The sequence below is a fragment of the Hibiscus syriacus genome, unplaced genomic scaffold (genome assembly GCF_006381635.1).
Source record: "Hibiscus syriacus cultivar Baekdansim isolate YM2019G1 unplaced genomic scaffold, ASM638163v2 tig00111954_pilon, whole genome shotgun sequence".
Classification (NCBI taxonomy): Eukaryota; Viridiplantae; Streptophyta; class Magnoliopsida; order Malvales; family Malvaceae; genus Hibiscus; species Hibiscus syriacus.
In genome coordinates, this window is record NW_024063221.1 from 464,834 (window position 1) to 490,174 (window position 25,341).

Sequence of the window (25,341 nt, forward strand, 5' to 3'; positions counted from 1 at the left end):
TTCCAATTATTTCAGTTGCATCTGAATCGTCCTTTAGTATGGGGGTCGAATTTTGAACAAATTAAGAGCTAAACTCTTACCTAAAAATGTTGAGATTTTTGTAACAACTCGTAATTGGTTGTATGGTTTTGAGTCGGAGGATAAAGATGAATAATACCTTATTGTGGTTAATGAGTTTTCTATGTAAAGGTATGACAAATTGTTTTATTTTTTTATGTTAATGTCATTAATATTTCAAATTGTTTATTAATTATTTTTATTTTTATTTTTAGGGTGTTTAACAGTCAGTGAGATCATTGAAATTAGAGATTTTGTCTTGTTTATTCCCTTCCCAAGTAACTTCTATTTACTAATGATTTATTATATTTATTATGTTTAACAGTAACTAAAACCATTGTTTACTAATGTTTCTGTTTTTTATAGAGTACCTTGCAAGTAACAACAAGTATCATTCTAAATGTTTCTTGTTGCATTTTTTGTGATTCTACTTAATATTGTTTATGTTATTATAAACTATGTTGAATGCTTGATTCTGTAAGAGTTTGGTAAAGTCGAAAATGTTTGGTGCTGTTGACTATCATATTCCTTTTGACTTTACCACTGAATGTATGCTTGTTTAATGCAGAAATATTGGCTATTGATGCCTGTTGGATGTTGCTGCTTGTTGCCTGTTGCTGCCTTGTAATTTATTTTGTTGGTCTGACTTAAATAAGTTGTTGTAACTTGTCATTTTTTCTATATTGTTACTAATGTTAAATTATGGTGGTGGATTTAAAGCTGAAAAGTTTAAAAGTTGCTCGTAATTTAACAATGTTGGCAGCATGTAGATATTTTGATACAAAAGCTCGATGAAGAAGTTTATAGTAGCAAAGTTAGGCTTTTAGCCTTATAAAACTTTTGTTATAAGATCAGAGAGCTCAAAAAAATACTTTGTTTTTGTTCATTTTATTGTGATCTTACTGTATTTAACTCTAATAAATCAAATGTTATTCAAATTTTAGATCCAATGTTATTTTCATTATTAATATCAATTAAATTAATCCTTTATATTATGTTTTATATATGTTATAATTTTTAGATAAATTTTCATTTCATAAATTAAACTATATAATTACTTTTAAAATAATTTTATTAATCATGTTTAATGCCAATAAATTATTCTAACTTGTAATCATTATAATTAATTTAATTAATAATGTTCAATACATAAACTACTTAATAAAATAAAATTAATGATTATATTGAAGATTTATAACATAAGAATCATAATATAATTATCATAATTAATATTTTATTATAACATTTAAAAATTAATCATATCAATTAGTATGATTTATTATAAACTTAAAATCTCATAATTTTATTAAAATCTTATAATTTCATCAATTGTAATACATAACATAGGTAAATGTCAAGTCAGGTAAATACAAGATCAGATCAATAACAAGTCGGATCATTTACAGGTCAGGTTGAAACCAGGTCAGGTTTATAACATGTCATGTTGAAAACATGTCGGATAATGTCAGTTATTTACCAAGTCAATCTCGGGTTCGTTCATATCAGTCGGATGCAGTTCGGGTTCGAGTATCATATTTTCGGTTCAATTTGGGTTCATACAGTTCTTAGGTCGGGTGCAATCCAGGTTCAAATCCATAATTTCCAGGTCCAACTCGGGTTTAGGCCAACACCAGTTCCGACTCGAGTTGGTTTCGAATCGTCACAGTGCAGGTTAAAAACAATTTTGGCTCGAGTCGATTTCAGTCAGTTTTATAGGTCAGATCAGCTTTTTACACCCCTATTCACTTAAATATCATATATATATTAATTTATTATTGTTATACCATTTATTCTAAATTAAATGTCAAAATAGCATCCATTTAATTGTAATTTTTATTTTATTCATATATGATATTATAAAAAGAAAGAGAAAATCATACACGCATGTTATTCATGGTCACCTAAAAAACGGCTAAAAAACGGTGTGACATGTTAAGCAAGTGACCACTTAAAATTTAAACCGGTTATGTTATATCATTTAACCGGAAATATTATCAAGTACAATAATATATTAGGTAGCGCTTATATAATGTAATAGGTAGCACTTATATTGACCAATTTTCTAACTAAACAGATATATTTAAACCGGTAACATTGCAAATTTACCTATTACTATATAATTATCGATTTTGATGTTTTTGGGATTGATACAATTTTAAATGTATCGACACTTTATACGTGCACCTCGTTGTGGTTTCATTTTGGGAAAAAAGTATCGACACATATTTAAAGAGTGTTAATACATAATGTAAACCTATTTGCTAATTAACCAGTATATTTTTACCGGTTACATTATAAATTTACCTGTTACATAATAATTATCGATTTCGATGTTTTTTGGATCGATACTTTTCATTAATGCATCGACACTTATGCGTGCACCAGTTTGAGTTCTTCAGTCAACAGTTTCAATGACACAAAATCCTAACAAAAAAATAAAACTAAAAATGACCTAACTTTATCCTATGTAGATAATAAGAGTATATCATAAGTTTGCTTTGAGAGATGTCTGTTTCTGAGTTTTTGTTCTTTAAGAAACTGATAACATGGTAGGATTCCCAATGTTATTCTTTTGTTATTGCAAAGTTTTTGTTCTTTTCATACTGGGTTTTGCTTAAAATATCTAATTTTTTGTATTAAAAATTAAAAATTCTGAAATAAAAATGACCACACAAGCACACTTTTTTACTACCGATTTTGTCATTTCGAGATCGATTTTGTCATATTTTTACCTGTTATATTGTTATGGATCGATACATTTTCATAAAGTATCGACACTTTATTGGCGTTATTTTTAAATTCTAAAAGTGTCGATACTTATAATAAAGTATCGACACTTTCAACATATCCGGTAGCTCTTTACCAATTTTTTCATTTCGATACCGGTTTTGTCATATTTTTACTTGTTATATTGTTATGGATCGATACACTTTTATAAGTATCAACACTTTATTGGCGCTATAACTTCTTCTCTTTTAAATTCCAAAAGTGTCGATACTTATAATAAAGTATCGACACTTTCAACATATCCGGTAGCTCTTTACCGATTTTGTCCTTTCGAGGCCGGTTTTGTCATATTTTTACATGTTCTATTGTTATGGATCAATACATTTTTATAAAGTATCTACACTTTATTAGCGCTATAACTTCTTCTCTTTTAAATTTCAAAAGTGTCGATACTTATAATAAAGTATCGACACTATCAACATATCTGGTAACGCTTTACCTGTTTTGTCATTTATAGACCGGTTTTGTCATTTTTTTATCTGTTATATTGTTATGGATCAATACATTTTTATAAAGTATCGACACTTTCAATATATCCGGTAGCGCTTTACCTGTTTTGTCATTTATAGACCGGTTTTGTCATTTTTTTACCTGTTATATTGTTATGGATCGATACATTTTTATAAAGTATCGACACTTTCAATATATCCGGTAGCGCTTTACCTGTTTTGTCATTTTTTTTACCTGATATATTGTTATGAATTAATATATTTTTATAAAGTATCGCTACAAACCGACAAGCTAAGTTTGCCGGTTGCCAAATTTTTTAATATTTCTTCATGATTTCCACCTATTACATTATTATTACTCGATATTTCCGATAACGCTAAACCGAATTTATCAAATATCTTTTAATATATCCGGTAATGCCATATATTAATCATATATTAGTCTACCTTTACTGAGACAATCCCGAAAGGAAATATTGTTCATGCTATTGTATATACCTTACCAGAGTATAATTAAATTAATATTATAAAATACCATCAGACTAATAACTAAAATATATTTTTAAATTAAAATAATTTTAAATAAACTTGTTTATGATAATAAAATTGAATAAATTTAGCATTTTTATAGTGACTATGACGTGTTGATCATTGCTTTCTGTTTCATGTTTGCTCAACTACTCTTTTATCTGGTCAAATTTCGCTACATTATTTATTTATAGAAGCAAATAAATAAAATAAATAAAAAATCAAATTTAGATACGATTTCTATACCTAACTTCAATATATAGTTGGGTTATTTTTCATTTAAGTTATTGGGGAAAAAATAAAAGAAATTTTAATTTGTCCTTTTTTCTCCATAAAAATAGATCATGTTTCCCAACTATATATAAATATATTATTATTTGATTAAATAAAAAATGAAAGTATCAACCAAATGAAATATTTTTTTATAGAAGACACTAATTTTATTAAAAACATATCTTAGATTATAATGAAGATTTATAATCATAATTGTAAATTAAGTACGTAATTAGAATATTTTCTTAAAATTATTCACATGAAACTAGTAATTTAAGATCTCACAAAGATCATACAAGAAAAGATTAAAAAATCTAACCAAAACTCGAGTAACGATATATACAAATATATTTGATTGCATCAACAAATGAACAAAAAACGAGGATCAAACTATTGAAATACTATTGAAAAAATCGCAAATCAGAGTTGAGCGACGTGAAAACCTATCAAGGATGCAAATCAAGTATCCAAATGCAATTCGATGGTCCAAAGTAGGGAAGATTAACATGATAACAGATAAACGTCATCTTGATAAATCGTGACGATGTCAAATCAACCCTTAAAAAATAAATAAAAAATAACTAAACTACCAGAAACATATCATAAGGTATAGAAAAAATATGTCATAAATTCATATTTATTAAAAATTAGAATAATAGAAAAATAAAGATATAACATAAAAATAAAAAGATAATAGAAAACGCCGACGATCGACAACTAACATCAAAATTAATATATTTACCGATTAACAAAGATAAAAAGAAGTATGAATGAGATTAAACTAGAAAAATAACAAGGGTTTTTAAACGGATTTTAAACTTACCAACTGAAATATTAAATGGTTAAATAAAAAAGTTAAAAGATATCAAGATATAGGTGTTTATGCATTATTTTTCCAATAGCTACATTATTATATCAGATAGCCTTCATTGTCGTTTCACGTTTGAGGTGACATCTAAATGTTTCTCAATTTAGATTTAGATTAAAATTTTAAATTTCATTAATTATAGATTAATTTAATGAGATCAAACAATAGAATTTGTAAATAAAATCAGATTTAAATCATATATTATGAATAAAATAAAAAAAAATTTAAAAAATTATTCTCAATATAAATTTTAATACTATTTGATTTAATTTAATTGATGAAAAATAGATTTCAATATTTATAACTCCAAAATTTTAGTGTGTGTGTATATATATATATATATATATATATATATATATATATATATATATATATATATATATAGAACATTATGATCAAATTGAGATGAGGAAAAAGATTTGGTATTCCATGCTTCACTTGCTTGCTTATTTTGAATTATTTATAATTTGGTGCATCATTTTTTCTAATATTTTTGTATCCAACGTGAAATTAGTTAATTTTATAATAAAATATAGTTTTATATTAATGGGTGGTTAATATAAATTAATAATGATTCACGATTGTTAAATTAGTATCACATCAAATTTGTTGCTGATAATTTAATTATAAAGAGGTTATTGGGAATATTCAAATTTTTTGGTAACTAGTCAACTTATATAAATAAATTTATAGAAACAGGCATACAAGTAGACTCGTAAATTTACTTTCATACAAAAAGTCATAAATTCAGAAGCATATTAGCAAATTATAACTAGTGTCGTAAGAATATATTATTTTAATATAAATATCTGATTTAATATTAAAAAAATATTATTTTTGTTAGAGATATTAAAATCAAATAATTATATTTATAAGATGCATTATCAATTATTATTAAATATTATAATGAAATTATTAAAATTATAATATAGAAATATTAAAATATTTTTGTCTTAGGATTTCAAATGGAAATTATTACTTTATAAAAGAAATACGTAAATGAACATTTGAACCAACTTATTTGTCAAATTTTCAACCATTTTTGTCAGCAATAAATTTAAATAATAAAGGAAAAATAAATTTTATAAAGGACAAAAGAGTAAATAAGTAAAATACTGTTTATAAAATCGGGAAAATGAAAAAGAAAGAGAGGCGAGAGGAGCAGACAGATGTACACTATAAAAGGACTCGCTGAACGCTACTTCTCTACAAACGCACTAAACCGCTGGCAGCCCCTTAATACTCTCTTCTCTCCTAAAACTTAAAAATAATAAAGAATTCGTGGTAGAGCGCAAGCCGTAGAAGTACCGAGAAGTATTTGCAGATCCTATAGTTTTCTCGAGAAAATTTTCCTTCATTGATTCGCCATTTTGTTTTTCGCTCGAAGGTATGGATATGGAAGCTTTGGTTTTTTTTTTCTTGTTATATTTTCTTCTCATTTTGTATTTGATCTACCTATTTCTAATGGAAATGGTAGCGGTCGTGAGAGATCTAAGATTTTCTCGTTTCCATTTCTGTGTTATGTGTTGTTAATTTTAATTTTCTCATGAAACGGAGTTGGGAAATGTAAAAGATCGTCCATTGAATGTTCAGCTGTGCATAGGAAAGCTGAAATGTGTTCATTATTTGTTTGCTATTTTCCTATCTCATTCTTTTCTATTTTTGAAACTTTTATAGCTTAGATCTGCTTCGTTTCCCCCTCATTCCGCTTCCTTTTGACGTCATATCTTCGTCGCTAATTAGGAGGAGTTCTGTCATATTTATAGTGACTTTCTATGTTAAATTACCGAGTTTTTCTTAAAGAAGATCGAGACATTATAGTTTCTTTCGAGCCTCTGTTACATCCTTCCTTTCTAACAGCTTTCCGGAAATAAAGAATTCTTTTGATTATTTTTTAAAAAATTTCTCTGTTTTCGGTTCAATTATGGAGAAATATAGATTGTATGCTGCATGCTATTTTTTTGTTTTGTTGAAATATTAGATATGTAACATTCATATCCAAAATCTGAGGATTTTGTTATTATCTGAGTTTGTTAACGCGTTTGTTGGAAATATTCTGATTCAATATCATTTATTGAAACAGTTGGAGCATACATCAGCTGCGTTTCTAAAAAGCTCGATTCCAAAAGAGGGAATTATAGTGGATAATAGTTAGTTTTAATTTTCAATATCATGGTTGCTACTGCTGCTACATCCTCGTTTTTTCCCATAACTTCTTCCCCGGACTCCTCTGACTCGAAAAACAAGAAGCTTGGAAATGGATCTACTAACCTTGGAGGTATCAACTCGAAACAATCTGCTTCTTCTGGAAGTTTGCAAGTCAAGGCAAATGCTCAAGCCCCTCCTAAGATAAATGGTACCTCAGTTGCGACTTCTCCGGTTGAAAGTTTCAAGAATGAAGACGGTACAAGCTCCCCTCCTGCTCGTACATTTATCAATCAGTTACCTGATTGGAGCATGCTTCTTGCTGCTATCACAACCATGTTCCTGGCTGCTGAGAAACAGTGGATGATGCTTGATTGGAAGCCGAAGCGGCCTGACATGCTCATTGATCCTTTCGGTATTGGGAGGATTGTTCAGGATGGCCTTGTTTTCCGACAAAACTTTGCAATTAGGTCTTATGAGATAGGCGCCGATCGTACAGCATCCATAGAGACTCTAATGAATCATTTGCAGGTTTACCAACAGTTAAATCGATAGAGTGTTTGAACAACTTATTTGAGGAACTAGAATTTGTAATTACTTGCTTTTCCTGTGATTATGTTGTATAAGATTTTTTTAAAAATTAATATACCTGCAGGAAACTGCAATTAATCATTGTAAAACTGCTGGGCTGCTTGGAGAAGGTTTTGGTGCAACCCCTGAGATGTGTAAGAAGAGCTTAATATGGGTGGTCACTCGGATGCAGGTTGTGTTCGATCGGTATCCTACTTGGTAAGACATACTTTCCTGCCCATGGTTTGCGCTTATAGCAACAATTCATGACATGATCACTTATACTGTTCTCATGAGGTTATGGTTATATACGGGTGTCATCATGATGCTTTATTTTTCACTTGGACTTATTTATGTGCGACTTGCAGGGGTGATGTTGTTCAAGTTGACACTTGGGTCAGTGCATCGGGAAAGAATGGCATGCGAAGGGATTGGCTTGTCAGTGATAGTAAAACTGGTGAAATTTTAACAAGAGCCACAAGGTAGAGCATTCAATTGCATTCTTCCGTGATAGTCTACGCCACTTGTTCATATCACATTATCGACTTGTGATTCAGGACGGACTTACCTGGGGTTCCCTTTGATTGATTATGGTTTTGGTGATATGCAGGTGTGGGTGATGATGAATAAGGTGACTCGAAGGCTATCTAAAATTCCAGAAGAGGTCCGAGGAGAAATCGAACCCTTTTTTATGAACTCTGATCCTGTTGTGGCTGAAGATAGCCGGAAATTAGTGAAACTGGATGAGAGCAAGGCTGAATATATGCGTAAAGGTTTAACTGTAAGTCCTTGATACCCTTCTGTTGGCACTCATAAATGTCTATCACTTGTTGCATGCTTACACCGTTTATTTTTTATTTGCAGCCTAGATGGAGTGACTTGGATGTCAACCAGCATGTCAATAATGTGAAGTACATTGGCTGGATCCTCGAGGTAGACTCAATGTAGTGTACATTACACTGATTTTTTCTTTTCGATACCATGTGTTTCAACTGCAATGTAATATTACCGGTTGCAGAGTGCTCCATTGGCGGTGTTGGAGAGTCACGAGCTTTCTTCCATGACACTGGAGTACAGGAGGGAGTGTGGGAGGGACAGCGTGCTGCAGTCACTAACAGCTGTGTCGGATTCTGGTGTGGGGGACTTGGCGAAAGTGGGTGAAATAGAGTGCCAGCACTTTCTCCGGCTCGAGGAAGGGTCGGAGATTGTGAGAGGGAGGACTCAGTGGAGGCCCAAGTATGCCAAAAGTTTTGGCGGTGTGGGTCAAATTCCGGCAGAAAGCGCGTAGAAAAATCACAAAAATTCTCAATCTGCGGCTGGAGGAGGGGCGCACTAATCCGATTGCTGTGTGTCACAATGATTAATGTAGAATGTAATCTTGTGTTCTATGAATATATCTATATCTATATGTTTCTTCTTTCTATATAATATATATATTCATTTGATTCATCCTGAGAAATAATAATAAAAGAAGGGTTGTTATCTTCATGTGTTGTCGGCCAACTGTACACTGACCGGCCGGCTTGCTCCTGTGGACATGGTCTTCGAGGTTTAAAAAAATTGACAGCCACGTGGAATGGAATAACTTTTGTATTGGATACTATGGCATAATTTGTGGCCATCTGCATAATTTAGGGATTTCATTGTTCAATGGATATCCCACTTTTCATCTCGATTCTCCAACATCAATGCTACCAACACAACCAAAGCTCCGTCGGCTATGAACGTCCATCTCCGAATGATAATTACTTGGGCGAAAACTTATAAAGCCTAGACTAACCAAATAAGAATAATAATTACTTATTTTTGATTATAAAGAACGTGATGATGAAGAGGGTTTATAAAATATTTTATCTCAAATTAAATAGGTTAAATTGATCAAATCAGGATGTTGTAAAAGATTATTAGTTAAGTCGTTTAATTGAGTCTCCAAACTAAACTGACTTATTCGACATCGAGATGATTAAATTGGTTGGTTTGATTTCGTTGTTTTCTTGTTATAGCCAAGATTACTCTCCCCTGATGAGTAGGTTGAGATTGAAAACATCGTTAATTGATGTTGTTAAAAAGGTGATGTGGGATTCATTTAGTCCATGAATTTATTATTATTTTGAGTAATACATATTTATTATTGAATACACGTTATTGATTAGATTTTTAAATTTCCATGATTATGTAACTGGATACCGAATAACATTGAAATAAATTTCACCATCATGAAAGTAACAAAGTTATGTCAATTTCTGAATTTTAGCATAATTGAAGGATTATGGTAGAAATATTCAATATTAAACTTTAGTATAGAAGAGGGGCTAAAACTGTAATTATGCCTTGCTTTAATACCTTTGCATTTTACCAACGTAAAAGAATAAAGCAAAAAGAAAAGAACGATTCCCGCCCTCCGTCTTTATTTTAACGAATCTCACCCAAAATTCGTTTTCGGTTCTGTCCTAATCGTTTGGGTAGTTCTGCGGTGCGGCGCCTAAAAAACGGTTAATATACGATGTGATCGGTTAAACAAGTGATCGGTTAAAATTTAGACCGGTTATATTATATTATTTAATTAAAAATATTATAAAGTACAATAACATACTAGGTAGCGCTTATATAATGTAATATGTAGCACTTATATTTACCTATTTTATAAGTAAACCGGTATATTTATACTGATAGCATTGCAAATTTACCTATTACATTATAATATGTTGAAAGTGTCCATACTTTTTATAAAAAGGATCGATACTTTTTTTAAAGTTATGTAATTTATGTTTCAATTTTTTTTAATAATGTTTCATGTTTTCCACTTACAATATTAATTTAATAATTTCATTTGTACAAAAAATTATTTGATTGTTTTGATATTTTATAAAATAATATTTAGAATTTAAATTTAACAATATTAACTAAAGATAATAATAAATATGTAATATATATGTTTATTGTTTTTAATTTAATAATAATATATATCGTAACGTAAAAAATAAATTATTAGACGCCTATAATTACTAAATTAATATCTTAAAACTCACTCAAAAGATAACCTTAAATTAATGTTTTCCACAGTGAAAAAAGTATGAACACTTTTATAAAAAGGATAGATACTTTACAATATAAGCACTACCTATTACATTATATAAACGTTACCTATTACATTATATAAGCGCTATCTATTACATCATATTTTTACCTATTATATTGAAAGTGTCTATACTTTTTATAAAAAGGATCGATACTTCTTTTAAAGTTATGTAATTTATGTTTCAATTTTTTTAATAGTGTTTCATGTTTTCCACCTACATTATTAATTTAATAATTTCATTTGCACAAAAAATTATTTGATTGTTTTGATATTTTATAAAATAATATTTAGAATTTTTAATTTAATAATAATATATATCGTAACGTAAAAAATAAATCATTAGACGCCTATAATTACTAAATTAATATCTTAAAACTCACTCAAAAGATAACCTTAAATTAATGTTTTCTACAGTGAAAAAAAGTATAGACACTTTTATAAAAAGGATAGATACTTTACAATATAACCACTACCTATTACATTATATAAACGATACCTATTCCATTATATAAACGCTACCTATTACATCATATTTTTACCTATTATATTGAAAGTGTTCATACTTTTTATAAAAAGGACCGATACTTCTTTTAAAGTTATATAATTTATGTTTCAATTTTTTTTAATAGTGTTTCATGTTTTCCACCTACAATATTAATTTAATAATTTTAGTTGCACAAAAAATTATTTGATTGTTTTGTTATTTTATAAAATAATATTTAGAATTTTTAATTTAATAATAATATATATCGTAACGTGAAAAATAAATCATTAGACGCCTATAATTACTAAATTAATATCTTAAAACTCAATCAAAAGATAACCTTAAATTAATGTTTTCCACAGTGAAAAAAGTATAGACACTTTTGTTGAGTTAATCGAATGACGAAATTGGCCAAGAGGGGGGGTGAATTGGCAATAAAAAATTTTGTGGAAGCTTTTGCAGAAAATTGAAAATAATTGCACAGCGATTTACAATGGTTCGACTTTCTCAAACAAAGTCTACGTCCACTACCTTAGCTATCCACACTAAGGATTTTCCAACAAATTCACTAATTTGTTCTTTCTTTTGAGGCCAAAGAGATAACCTTACAATTCCCTCAAGAGTATACCCCAACTCTTAAGAACACTCTTTTCTCAAAGAGAATATTACAAATTTGCAAACTTACAAGAAAACCTCACAAGGTAAAATGTTTGCACAATTCTAGAACAAAGAAAAGAACACTCAAAGATGAATACAATTGAGCACAAAAAGTGTTCTTGAAAGCAAAATGAATATTGAATGAAAATAGGCTTGAAATGCTCAAACTTGAGGTTTGATGCTTTCTCTTTGATTCTCTCTTGATTCTAGTTGCTTGATGTTTCTTGTTTTTGATCAATGGCTTCTAAGCTTTCTTAAATACACCTTGGATCACTTCTGAACGTTGGGGATGATTAGAGAAGATATTATAGCCGTTTTAGTGTGAAAACATTTAGTAAAACAACTTGGAGCGTGGGGGGAATCGGTACCCCCTATGGGGAATCGGTTCCCTAAGTGTAAAATTCAAATATTTCGACCGTTATACAAGGGGGGAATCGGTACCCCCTGGGGGGGGAATCGGTTCCCTCCGAGCATACTGGAATTCTCGGAGACAAACCATTCAGGGGGGAATCGGTACCCCCTTGGGGGGGAATCGGTTCCTCTGAGCAATCTGGAATTTTTGGCTTTGAAATGGTTCGAAATACTTTGTAAAATTATTTTGAAATTGTTTTATGATTAAAACTTAATTTTACACTTAAGTAAGGATTAAAAATGATTTTTTGAAATATTTGGAGTAATGTTTTGATATTCGAATAGTTATATCGAATATACTTAGAAAATCATTTGGAAAATCTTAAAATCCATGTAACTTAATTTGTTATATCGAAATATCAAAATGTTTCAACAATCTCCCCCTTTTTGATATAACAAAACATTTTAGTAATTTTAAGATTTTTGAAATCAAGTTTTGAAATTACTCCCCCTTACTTTAACACTTCTTCAATTTATCATGTAAAACATTTAACACCTATTTTTCTCCCCCTTTTTGTTAAATCAAAAAGACATTGTAAAACAAGGTTTTGAAATCATTTAGCCAATTGATTTATTAATTATAAGCTTAAGCTGCTAAGATCACAAGAAAAAGAGAGGTCAACCATTAGTTTCATCAATATTCATAAATAATGTGATATGACAAAATTGGTCATATTGCTAATAATGATGTAAATGATGCAATAACGAATAAAACACACCAAAACATATAAGTTCACACTATCCATAAATCCAAAATCCAACAATCCACAAAATCAAACAATTCAAAATGTTGAAACAGTATTCATTTTGTTCAAAGTTTTAAAGCTAAACATAAAATCAAGCATCCGGATCGGTAGGAGGAAAACGGGCTCGCATAGCAGCCATTTCATGAGTTAGTTCATTGATACGAGCGTTGGTTGATTCATTGTTTGCACGCATCTCCCGAAGAATCTCTAATGGTTGAGCTCCCATTGTGGATAAATGAGACTCTATAGAGGAAAAGCGCGAGTCCATGGTAGCGTATCGGAAATCGAATGTCTCCATAAATGATTGAAAATATGGAGGCATTTGATGTGTTTGTTGTGCTTGCTCCTCGGGCTGCTCTTCGGGCTGATCAGGCTCATCTTCGGCTTCATCGATATCTTGCATTAATTGCTCAAGCTCGGGATCTTCGTCAGCTTCGGGTGGAGCTTGTGAAGAACTAGCTCCCGGAGTAGAAGATCGAACCCATTCACCGGTTTCTTTGTTCTTTACCCATCCCGCTCTCGTTAAGGAAAGAAGATTTATTTGTTTCTTAAGAGGAAAAACGGCATCTAGACCGACTCTAAGCCCAGCTTTGGAAAACAGATTACTCAAAAAGCAACCGTAAACTAGAGATGAACAAAGTTTCTTGTTAGGAACAAGATTTACGGTTTCAACAATTTCAGCAAAAATAATCTGAGGTAGGTTAATTTTAATACGGTTTTCGAAACAATGTAACCACCAAAGATCCAAAGCTCTAAGAGTAGAATAACGACCTCCGGATGGTCGAAACCACCAAGAAATCATTAGATGAAGAAAACGCTCATGTAGGTCTAAGACACTCGCACTATCTCTTCTTTTAACGAGAACCTAAAATTTGTTTTTCATTCGAAATACCATCATTATCTAATCCAAATGTATTGGCTATATATGCCGGGTCAATATAAGAATTGTCCTAGGAGGTAGGAACGAATTCCTATGGTTTCGGTTTCATCTTGATTTTTAATACAAACGGCATTAGAGTAGAATATACGAACAAGTTGATGGTAAACGATGGGTTCAAGATCAAATAGTTTATCAAATTTCCATTCTTGTAAAATGGGAAGATATTTAAAATCGATAGCTATCATGGCTTGACGAGAAGGAATACGTTCTTCCCGGATTTTGTAAGAATCGAAATATTGATAATACCAAAATCGGTGATTTCTAGACCCAGGATGATTAAAACACGAATTTTGAATAGTCAAGTTAGGATCAGTGGGATTGGGATTAGAAATTGGAATAGAAGGAGGATTTGGAGGTGGATTTGGTTGACGACTAGAACGACTAGATGAAGACCTAGGACGTTTAGGATTTGACATGGTGAAGGAAATCGGAATAGATAGAATAGCCTGCAATTTTAAAACAAATGTATGCAATTCAATTAATCCCAAAACTCAATTGAGTCCTCAATATTTCAAGGTTCTCTAAATCAATCCTAATGGGCAAAGTTTTTGAGAAACTTTTGAAAAATATGGTTTTGAGAAACAATATGTATAGTTTTCATATAACAACATAATTTAATCAAAACACAATAATTTGAAAAATAACAATTTTTTTTATTTCGAAAATTTAAAAAAAATTTGAAAAATTCTTGTGTTTTTGATGAAATTAGTTGTAACATCTAGTTTCTAATCACTAAATAATCAATGCCCGATCACTATTTCAACCTAGAACTAATTGAAACTAATCCTATGTTCAAAAATAATGAAATAGAGAGTTAAAAAATTACCTTGAAAGATGAAGATTGAGGGGATTTAGATGTTGTTTGCACGATTTTAATGATTCCAACAGGTTTAGAAGCAAATTCCGATTAATATCGTTGATTTGAAGCAAAAATGGAGATTTGAGAGATTTAGAGATGTTAAACGGCGGAAGAGAAAAGAAAATGAGGGTTTTGGGGTTTTGGGGTATTCTGTTCGATTTTAACAGAACCCAGGGGGGGTATCGATTCCCTGTTGGGGGAATCAGTTCCCTTCAAAGGGGGAATCGGTTCCCTCAGGGGGGGATCGATTCCCTCTGCACCAAAATGCTAAAATCCGATTTTTTTAAGCACAAAATGCTAAATTAATCTTTTCTAGTGGTATTGGCAACTCATATATCAAAAATTAATTATGTTCAAACAATTAAATTAATCTTTAATCGATTTTTGAACATAAAATTAATTTTCACTAAGAATCACAAACTCCCCCTAACTAATAGCAAGAATGCAATCAAAAATTATTATTATAAGCATTTTTCAAGATTTATTAAAAGTGCTAAAATTATTTTAAACACTAAGTGAAGATAGGTTGGTCAAACCTAATTCTCTCCTAAGTGTCCAAAATCTTTCCTTGTCTAAGGGTTTTGTAAAGATATCCGCTAATTGGTGCAAAGTATCAACAAATTCTAGAACTACATCTTCCTTAGTGACATGGTCTCTAATGAAGTGATGTTTATTTCAATGTGTTTAGTTCTAGAGTGTTGGATGGGATTTTTAGTGAGACAAATAGCACTAGTATTGTCACACTTGATAGGAATGGTACCTACTTCAATTCCAATCAAAAAGTTGTTGTTTCATCCATAAAACTTGTGCACAGCAACTACCAGCTGAAATGTATTCGGCTTCAGTGGTAGATAATGCAACACAATTTTGTTTCTTTGAAAACCAAGAAATCAACATATTTCCAAGGAATTGGCAAGTACCGGAGGTGCTTTTCCTATCTAATTTGCATCCTCCATAATCGCATCAGAAAAGCATGCAAGCTAAAGCTAGAGTCTCTAGGATACCAAAGTCCTAAACTAGGAGTGTCCTTTAGGTATCTAAAGATTCTCTTAACAGCTAGTAAATGTGATTCCTTAGGACATGATTGAAATCTAGCACATAAGCAAACACTAAACATAATGTCCGGTCTACTTGCAGTTAGATAAAGCAAAGAGCCAATCATTGACCTATATAATTTAACATCTACACATTTACCTCCTTCATCTAAGTCAAGCTTTGTTGAAGAGCTCATTGGAGTGTTATGAGGTTTCCCATTTTCCAGTCCAAACTTCTTGAGCATATCTTTGACGTACTTAGCTTGATTAATGAAGATGCCATTTTTTTGCTTGATTTGGAGTCCCAAGAAAAATGAGAGCTCCCATCATGCTCATCTCAAACTCACTTTGCATTAGCTTAGAAAATTCTTGACAAAGAATATCATTAGTAGAACCAAATATATATCATCAACATAAATTTGAACTACTAATAAATCTTTACCTTTCTCTTTAAAAACAATGTAGTGTCAACCTTCCTTTTAAAAAACCTTTTTCAATTAAAAATTTGACAATCTTTCATACCAAGCTCTAGGAGCTTGTTTTAAACCATAAAGAGCTTTTGTCAATTTTAAAACATGATTCGGAAAAATGAATCTTCAAAACCTGGAGGTTGTTCCACGTACACTTCTTCTTTTATAAAACCATTTAAAATGCACTTTTAACATCCATTTGATATAATTTAAATTCATTGAAACATGCAAATGCTAATAACATTCTAATTGCTTCCATCCTAGCTACGGGAGCGTATGTTTCATCATAGTCTATGCCTTCTTCTTGAGTATAGAGCAACAAGTCTAGCCTTGTTCCTCACTATATTACCACTTTCATCAAGTTTATTTCTAAAAACCATCTAGTACCTACAGTAGATTTATTAATAGGCCTTTCAAAATGTCCATACTTTTTCTCTCAAATTGATTTAATTCTTCTTGCATAGCCATAATCCAATGTTCATCTTTTAATGCTTTTGATGTTCTTAGGCTCTATGCATGAAATAAATGCAAATAATTACAGATATTCTAAGAGAAGATCGAGTAGTTACCCCTTTTGATGGATCACCTAATTTCACCATCTTTGATAGTTGTACTCTCTTGGAAAAGATACTTCCCTTTCTTCAATGGTTGGATTCTCGAGGGGATCATGAGTTTCCTCATCTTTTGTTCTTCCTTTGATGATGATTCTCCAACGTCATGTCTAACGTCATTTGCTGTACAATACCTACATCATCATTAACAGAAGAATCCTTCCCCGGAAGGGGATTATCATCGAAAACAACATGTATAGACTCTTCTACAACTAAAGTTCTTTTATTAAATACACGATAAGCTTTAGAATTTAAGGAATAACCCAGAAAAATTCCTTCATCACTTTAGCATCAAATTTACCAAGATTTCTTTACCGTTGTTTAAAACAAACATTTACATCCAAAAGGATGAAAATAGCTAATGTTAGGCTTTTTGTTTTTGAGAATTTCATATGGAGTTTTCTTTAAAATTTGCCTAATCATTACTCGATTTACAACATAACAAGCGGTATTTGTGGCTTCCGCCCAAAAATATTTTGGCAAATTATTTTCACAAAGCATGGTTCTAGCCATTTCTTCTAAAGTTAGATTTCCTTTCGACAACTCCATTTTGTTGAGGGGTTCTAGGTGCTGAAAAATTGGGCTAATACCATTAGAATTACAAAACTCAATAAATCCAAGATTTTCAAATTCAGTTCCATGATCACTTCTAACACTAGTGATAGAGTAACCTTTTCATTTGGATTATTTTTGAAAATGTGATGAAATTTTCTAATGCTTCATCTTTAGTACTTAAGAATAGAACCCAAGTGTATCTAGAATAGTCATCTACCAAGACAATGCTATTGTTTTCCTCCCAAGCTAGTAGTTCTAGTTGGCCCAAAAAGATCTAAATGGATCAATTGTAATACTTACTAGTTGATACATCATTAATAGATTTAAAAGAAACTCGTTTTTGTTTTCCTTTAGCACAAGCATAACAGATTTTATCATTATCAAATTTAAGCTTAGGCAACCCTCTTACTAAGTCCTTGAATTAACCGTTGCAAACACTCATACTAGCATGACCTAGTCCTATGCCATAACCAACTATCATGCTCATCCTTAGCAAATAGGCATAAATTAGTCATATCAATAGAATCTAAATGCACCATGTAAATGTTTCCTATTCTATGACCAATAAGCATAATTTGATTAGATGCAATGTCAATAACTTTACAACCATTATTCAAATAAGACATTGAATCCTTTATCGCATAATTGACTAATACTCAAAGATTATGCTTTAATCATTCACATATAAAACTTAATTTGTATGGAAGAGGTATACCTATTGTACCAATACCTTCAATGTGACCTTTTGAATTGTCTCCAAAAGTCACTTATCTCCTTTTGGCGTTAAGCAAATGAACCGGCTTTTGTCTCCGGTCATAGTCTTGAGCATCCACTATCAAGGTACCATGAGTTTGAATTTGTTTCCGTGCCTTGTAGCAATGCTCCTTTCCCTACAAACATAGATTATTTTTGATTTTTGGTACCCAAATTCTTTTGGGTCCATCATTAGTTTCCAAAATCCTAGTCCCCTTAGGTATCCATTTGTGTAGGATTTTTTTATTTTAGTAGTAATGAGTTCTTTAGGAACCCACATACTTCTAATGATTTTTCCATTAGAGGTTCTTTGGGGACCTCTATGATTGTAGTTTCTAAAACTTTTTTCTAACAAAGTTGGATTTTTAATTTCCACCTTTTCAAAATGTTTTGTTCCAACTTTATCAAAAGAAGTTTTAAGATCATCAATTTTCTTTTGATGATCATCATTGATCTTTGAAAGTAAATTTTGCAAATCTAATTTTTCTTTTCAAACTCTTCTAGTTTGATTGCAAATATTTGATTTTACTTTCAAGATCGTTGTTGGTTTTGGATATGAGTTTGTTTTCACTTTTCAATTTTGAAACATTTTTATATTTTAAAAACAATTTCTCATAATCCGAAGCCAACCCATTGTATTCCTCAAATAACTCATCATAAGATAAATCATCAAAATCGGATGAGTTAGAGGTTACCTTAGAATCTTCCCCGAATGCCATCAAGCACAAGTTTGTACTTCTTGTTCCTCTTCATCGGAACCTTCTTCATCGCTCCATGTAGCCACATGAGCCTTGCTTATTCTTTGATTGACCCTTTTCTTCAATTGTGGGCATCAATCATATTTACATGCCCGGCTTTTGCATTCATAGCAAATGATTGGGTCTTCTCTTTGGTTCATTTTTGAGGCCTTCGTTTCGTTTGAATTTTCTTCCTTGGTAAGGTCTCATCATTTTTCTGAACCGTTTGGCAAACAATGCCATTTCCTCGTCATCATCATCATTATTAGAATCACTCTCATCTTTTGTGGATTTGAGAGGAACTCTAATATTTTTCTTATTCTCCTTTTCCTTTGGTGTCTCTTCAACTTTATCAAGGTCCACCTCATCTTCGAGCATCATCTCATGAGTGAGGAGTGAACCGATAAGTTCTTCAAGAGTTAAGGACGATAGGTCCTTAGACTCGATGATTGCCGTCTTCTTTGATTGCCATGATTTTGGGAGGGAGTAGACTAACTTCCTCACAAGCTTTTCATATGAGATGATCTCTCCATATGATTTGAGACCATTGACAATCGTTGAAAATCTATCTGTCATAGCTTTGATGTCTTCATTTGGTTTCATCCTGAAATTTTCATAGCTATGCGTTAGAATACTAATTTTTGATTTCTTTACTTCATCTGTACCTTCATGTGTGACTTGAAGTTTGTCCCATATTTCTTTGGCGGTTGTACACGATGAAACTCTTCCGTATTCATCTGGTCCAAGAGCACAAAAAATAATATGGATGGCTTTGGAGTTGAGCTGGAACATTCTTGTCTCTCCTTCACTCCACAACCTTGGATGAGTGAGAGGTTTGATGTATCCTTCTTCTACAGCATTCCATGCTCCCATGTCACTTGCTTGAATGAAGTACATCATTCTATTCTTCCAATAGGCATAGTTAGCTCCATTGAAGAAAGGAGGCTTGTTGACGGGCATCGAATCGAGACTGGAGTCGAAGTTTGAAGCGGAGGCCATTGATGACTTTAATAATCGATATAACTCTTCCCGATCGACTCAAGAGGCGATAAAACCTTCAAATGAGTTAGGCTCTGATACCAATTGTTGAGTTAATCGAATGACGAGATTGGCCAAGAGGGGGGTGAATTGGCAATAAAAAATTTTGTGGAAGCTTTTGCAGAAAATTGAAAATAATTGCACAGCGATTTACAATGGTTCGACTTTCTCAAACAAAGTCTACGTCCACTACTTAGCTATCCACACTAAGGATTTTCCAACAAATTCACTAATTTGTTCTTTCTTTGAGGCCAAAGAGATAACCTTACAATTCCCTCAAGAGTATACCCCAACTCTTAAGAACACTCTTTTCTCAAAGAGAAGATTACAAATTTGCAAACTTACAAGAAAACCTCACAAGGTAAATGTTTGCACAATTCTAGAACAAAGAAAAGAACACTCAAAGATGAATACAATTGAGCACAAAAGTGTTCTTGAAAGCAAAATGAATATTGAATGAAAATAGGCTTGAAATGCTCAAACTTGAGGTTGATGCTTCTCTTTGATTCTCTCTTGATTCTAGTTGCTTGATGTTTCTTGTTTTTGATCAATGGCTTCTAAGCTTGCTTAAATACACCTTGGATCACTTCTGAACGTTGGGGATGATTAGAGAAGATATTATAGCCGTTTTAGTGTGAAAACATTAGTAAAACAGCTTGGAGCGTGGGGGGAATCGGTACCCCCTATGGGGAATCGGTTCCCTAAGTGTAAAATTCAAATATTTCGACCGTTATACAAGGGGGAATCGGTACCCCCTGGGGGGAATCGGTTCCCTCCGAGCATACTGGAATTCTCGGAGACAAACCATTCAGGGGGGAATCGGTACCCCCTTGGGGGAATCGGTTCCCTCTGAGCAATCTGGAATTTTTGGCTTTGAAATGGTTCGAAATACTTTGTAAAATTATTTTGAAATTGTTTTATGATTAAAACTTAATTTTATACTTAAGTAAGGATTAAAAATGATTTTTGAAATATTTGGAGTAATGTTTTGATATTCGAATAGTTATATCGAATATACTTAGAAAATCATTTGGAAAATCTTAAAATCCATTTAACTTAATTTTTTATATCGAAATATCAAAAAGCACTATATTACATTATAAACGCTACCTATTACATTATATAAGCGCTACCTATTAATCATATTTTTACCTATTATATTGAAAGGTCCATTTTTATAAAATGATCGATACTTTTTAAAATTATGTAATTTATGTTTCATTTTTTAATAGTGTTTCATGTTTCCACTTACATATTATTAATAATTTCATTGCACAAAAATTATTTGATTGTTTTGATATTTTATAAATAATATTTAGAATTTTTATTTAATAATAATATATCGTAACGTAAAAAATAAATCATTAGACGCCTATAATTACTAATTATATCTTAAAACTCACTCAAAGATAACCTTAAATTAATGTTTTCTACAGTGAAAAAAATAGACACTTTTATAAAAAGGATAGATACTTTACAATATAACCCTACCTATTACATTATATAAACGATACATATTACATTATATAAGCGCTACCTATTACATCATATTTTTACCTATTATATTGAAAAGTGTCTATACTTTTTATAAAAAGGATCGATACTTCTTTTAAAGTTATGTAATTTATGTTTCAATTTTTTAATAGTTTTTCATGTTTTCCACCTACAATATTAATTTAATAATTTCATTTGCACAAAAATTATTTGATTGTTTTGATATTTTATAAAATAATATTTAGATTTTAATTTTAATAATATATATCGTAACGTGAAAATAAATCATTGATGACTAATTACTAAATTAATATCTTAAAACTCACTCAAAAGATAACCTTAAATTAATGTTTTCCACAGTGAAAAAAGTATAGACACTTTTATAAAAAGGATAGATACTTTACAATATAAACACTACTATTACATTATAAACGCTACCTATTACATTATATAAGCGCTACCTATTACATAATATTTTTACCATTATATTGAAAGTGTCCATACTTTTTATAAAAATGATCGATACTTCTTTTAAGTTATGTAATTTATGTTTCAATTTTTTTAATAGTGTTCATGTTTTCCACCTACAATATTAATTTAATAATTCATTTGCACAAAAAATTATTTGATTGTTGATATTTTATAAAATATATTTAGAATTTTTAATTTAACAATATTAACCAAATATATATAAATATATAATATATATGTTATTGTTTTTTAATTTAATAATAATATATCGTAACGTGAAAAATAAATCATTAGACGCCTATAATTACTAAATTAATATCTTAAAACTCACTCAAAAGATAACCTTAAATTAATGTTTCCACAGTAAAAAAGTATGAACACTTATAAAAAGGATATACTTTCAATATAAGCACTACCTATTACATTATATAACGCTACCTATTACATTATATAAGCGCTACCTATTACATCATATTTTTACCTATTATATTGAAAGTGTCCATACTTTTTATAAAAAGGATCGATACTTCTTTTAAAGTTATGTAATTTATGTTTCAATTTTTTTTAATAGTGTTTCATGTTTTCCACCTACAATATTAATTTAATAATTTTATTTGCACAAAAAATTATTTGATTGTTTTGATATTTTTTAAAATAATATTTAGAATTTTTAATTTAACAATATTAACCAAAGATAATAATAAATATGTAATATATATGTTTATTGTTTTTTAATTTAATAATAATATATATCGTAACATGAAAAATAAATCTTTAGACGCCTATAATTACTAAATTAATATCTTAAACTCACTCAAAAGATAACCTTAAATTAATGTTTTCCACAGTGAAAAAAGTATGGACACTTTTATAAAAAAGATAGACACTTTACAATATAAGCACTACCTATTACATTATATAAACGCTACCTATTACATTATATAAACGCTACCTATTATATCATATTTTTACCAATTATATTGAAAGTGTACATACTTTTTACAAAAAGGATCGATACTTCTTTTAAAGTTATGTAATTTATGTTTCAATTTTTTTTAATAGTGTTTCATGTTTTCCACCTACAATATTAATTTAATAATTTCATTTACACAAAAAATTATTTGATTGTTTTGATATTTTATAAAATAATATTTAGAATTTAAATTTAACAATATTAACCAAAGATAATAATAATATGTAATATATGTTTATTGTTTTTAATTTAATAATAATATATACCGTAACGTAAAAAATAAATCATTAGACGCCTATAATTACTAAATTAATATCTTAAAACTCACTCAAAAGATGTATATACCTAAATATGTAGTTATTGTACATACCTAAATATGTAATTATTGTACATACCTAAATTTAATGATAATATATACTTGTAGTTATTGTACATACCTAAATATGTACTGCGAATTTAATGTTGTATCCACCCTTTAACTACCACTACCAATGCCACATCCTATTGAAAGTAGCACGACTGAAACATGTTCAAAATGAACCTTTGCTTACATCTCCATCAACTCCTGGAGCACTGAACTTGCACAACAAAATTTTTGCCATGGATAATACTGATGTAGACAATGTTAAGCCAACCGAGGAATGCCATGAAGTACATAATGTTGATGAATCTGACAGATTGGTTGGTCAGCTCTTCTGTTCAAGTGATCAAGCTTGGTACTTTTACAAGGGATTCGTACGGGAACATGGGTTTAGTGCACGTAAGGGAACACACGGCTTGACGTGGAAGGAATGTGAAGACACAAGAATTTTGTTGTTCCAAAGAAGGGTTTCGAGTATCAAAGTCAATATTGTTGATCGTCAACGTGCTCATACGCCAGTCACAAGAACAGGATGTAAGGCTAGAGTCGTAGTTACAGCAACAAATACAAACGATCAGTGGGTTATAAGTAAGTCTGATCAGAAACATAATCATGCATTGTGCACACCTGCTATGACACCATTTATGCGTTCTAATAGAGCTGTAAGTAAGGCTGATATCGATGAGGCAACAACATTGAAAGAGGTCGGTGTTGGCACGTCACAAGTAATGAACTATTTAACGCAGCAGGCAGGGGGCTATCATAATGTTGGATTTACACATAAAGACCTCTACAATGCACTTCAAAGAGGTAAAGCAAAGGAAATCGTCGATGGGGATGTGAATGCGCTTATTGCCTACTTTGATTATAAGAAACATGATGATCCCGGGTTTTTTATGACATACTCGCTAGACGAATCGGGGGCATTGTATAATCTTATTTGGTCGGATTCTACATCGAGATCGGATTACACATGCTTCGGTGATGTAATTGCGTTCGACACAACGTACAAAGATAATTTGTATGGTCGACCAATTATGCCTATTGTTGGTGTCAATCATCACCATAACACAATTGTGTTTGCCACTTCCATAATCGCTGACGAGACGTCTCAATCTTTCGAGTAGGTGCTACAGAATTTTTTAGAAGCCATGATGAATAAATCACCTATTTCCGTTGTAACCGATGGGGATAGGGCAATGCAGAGGGCTATCAAATCTGTTATCCCTTATGCTAAGCACATATTATGTTCTTGGCATCTTTCTCGCAATGCACAAGCTAACATTGGTGACCCAAAGTTTACAGCAGCATTCTCAAAATGCATGGCTTCCTGGTGGACAACCAAGGAATTTGATATTCAATGGCGTTCGGTTGTTTCAGAATTCAACGTCCAAAAGCATCCATGGGTGATTGAGAAGGGAAATACACGACACTTATGGGCACAAGCATATCTAACCGGTCATTTCTTTGCCAATATTCGCTCAACACAAAGGTGCGAGTCTATGAATGCTTCACTAGCTATTGCACTGAAACACAAGAAGACATATTTAGATGTTGTTCGTGAAATTGAAGATGGAATTAGTAGAATGCGTATGAACGAGTTGAAAGTGGATTACTTAAGTTCCCATACGAAGCCCTTCCAGATCACAAAACTGGTCGACCTTGAAAGCCATGCCGCTAAGATTTTTACCCGCGAATCTTTTCGTGTGTTCCAAGATGAACTTATACGGGAGACATTGTACCAGATTGAGGCAGAGATTAAGTCCTTATCAGATGAATGTCAACATTATATTTTGTCAAAGTACGCAGAAAAAAATAGGAAATTTGAAATTAGTTTTGATTCTCGTACGAAAACTCTAATTTGCTCCTGCAAAAAATTCGAGACCGTTGGACTTCCGTGTCACCATCAACTTCACATTTTGAAGCAATTGGACTACACATATTTTCCCGAGACTTTGATTCAAAGTAGGTGGACTAATGATGCGAAGGCT

The 25,341-nt window shown here is 31.1% G+C and overlaps 1 pseudogene; it reads left to right on the forward strand.

Annotated features, from left to right (window-relative positions):
- The first annotated feature begins 6,241 nt into the window (after window positions 1-6,241).
- LOC120173544 lies at window positions 6,242-9,165 on the forward strand (annotated as a pseudogene).
- The last annotated feature ends 16,176 nt before the right edge of the window (window positions 9,166-25,341 follow it).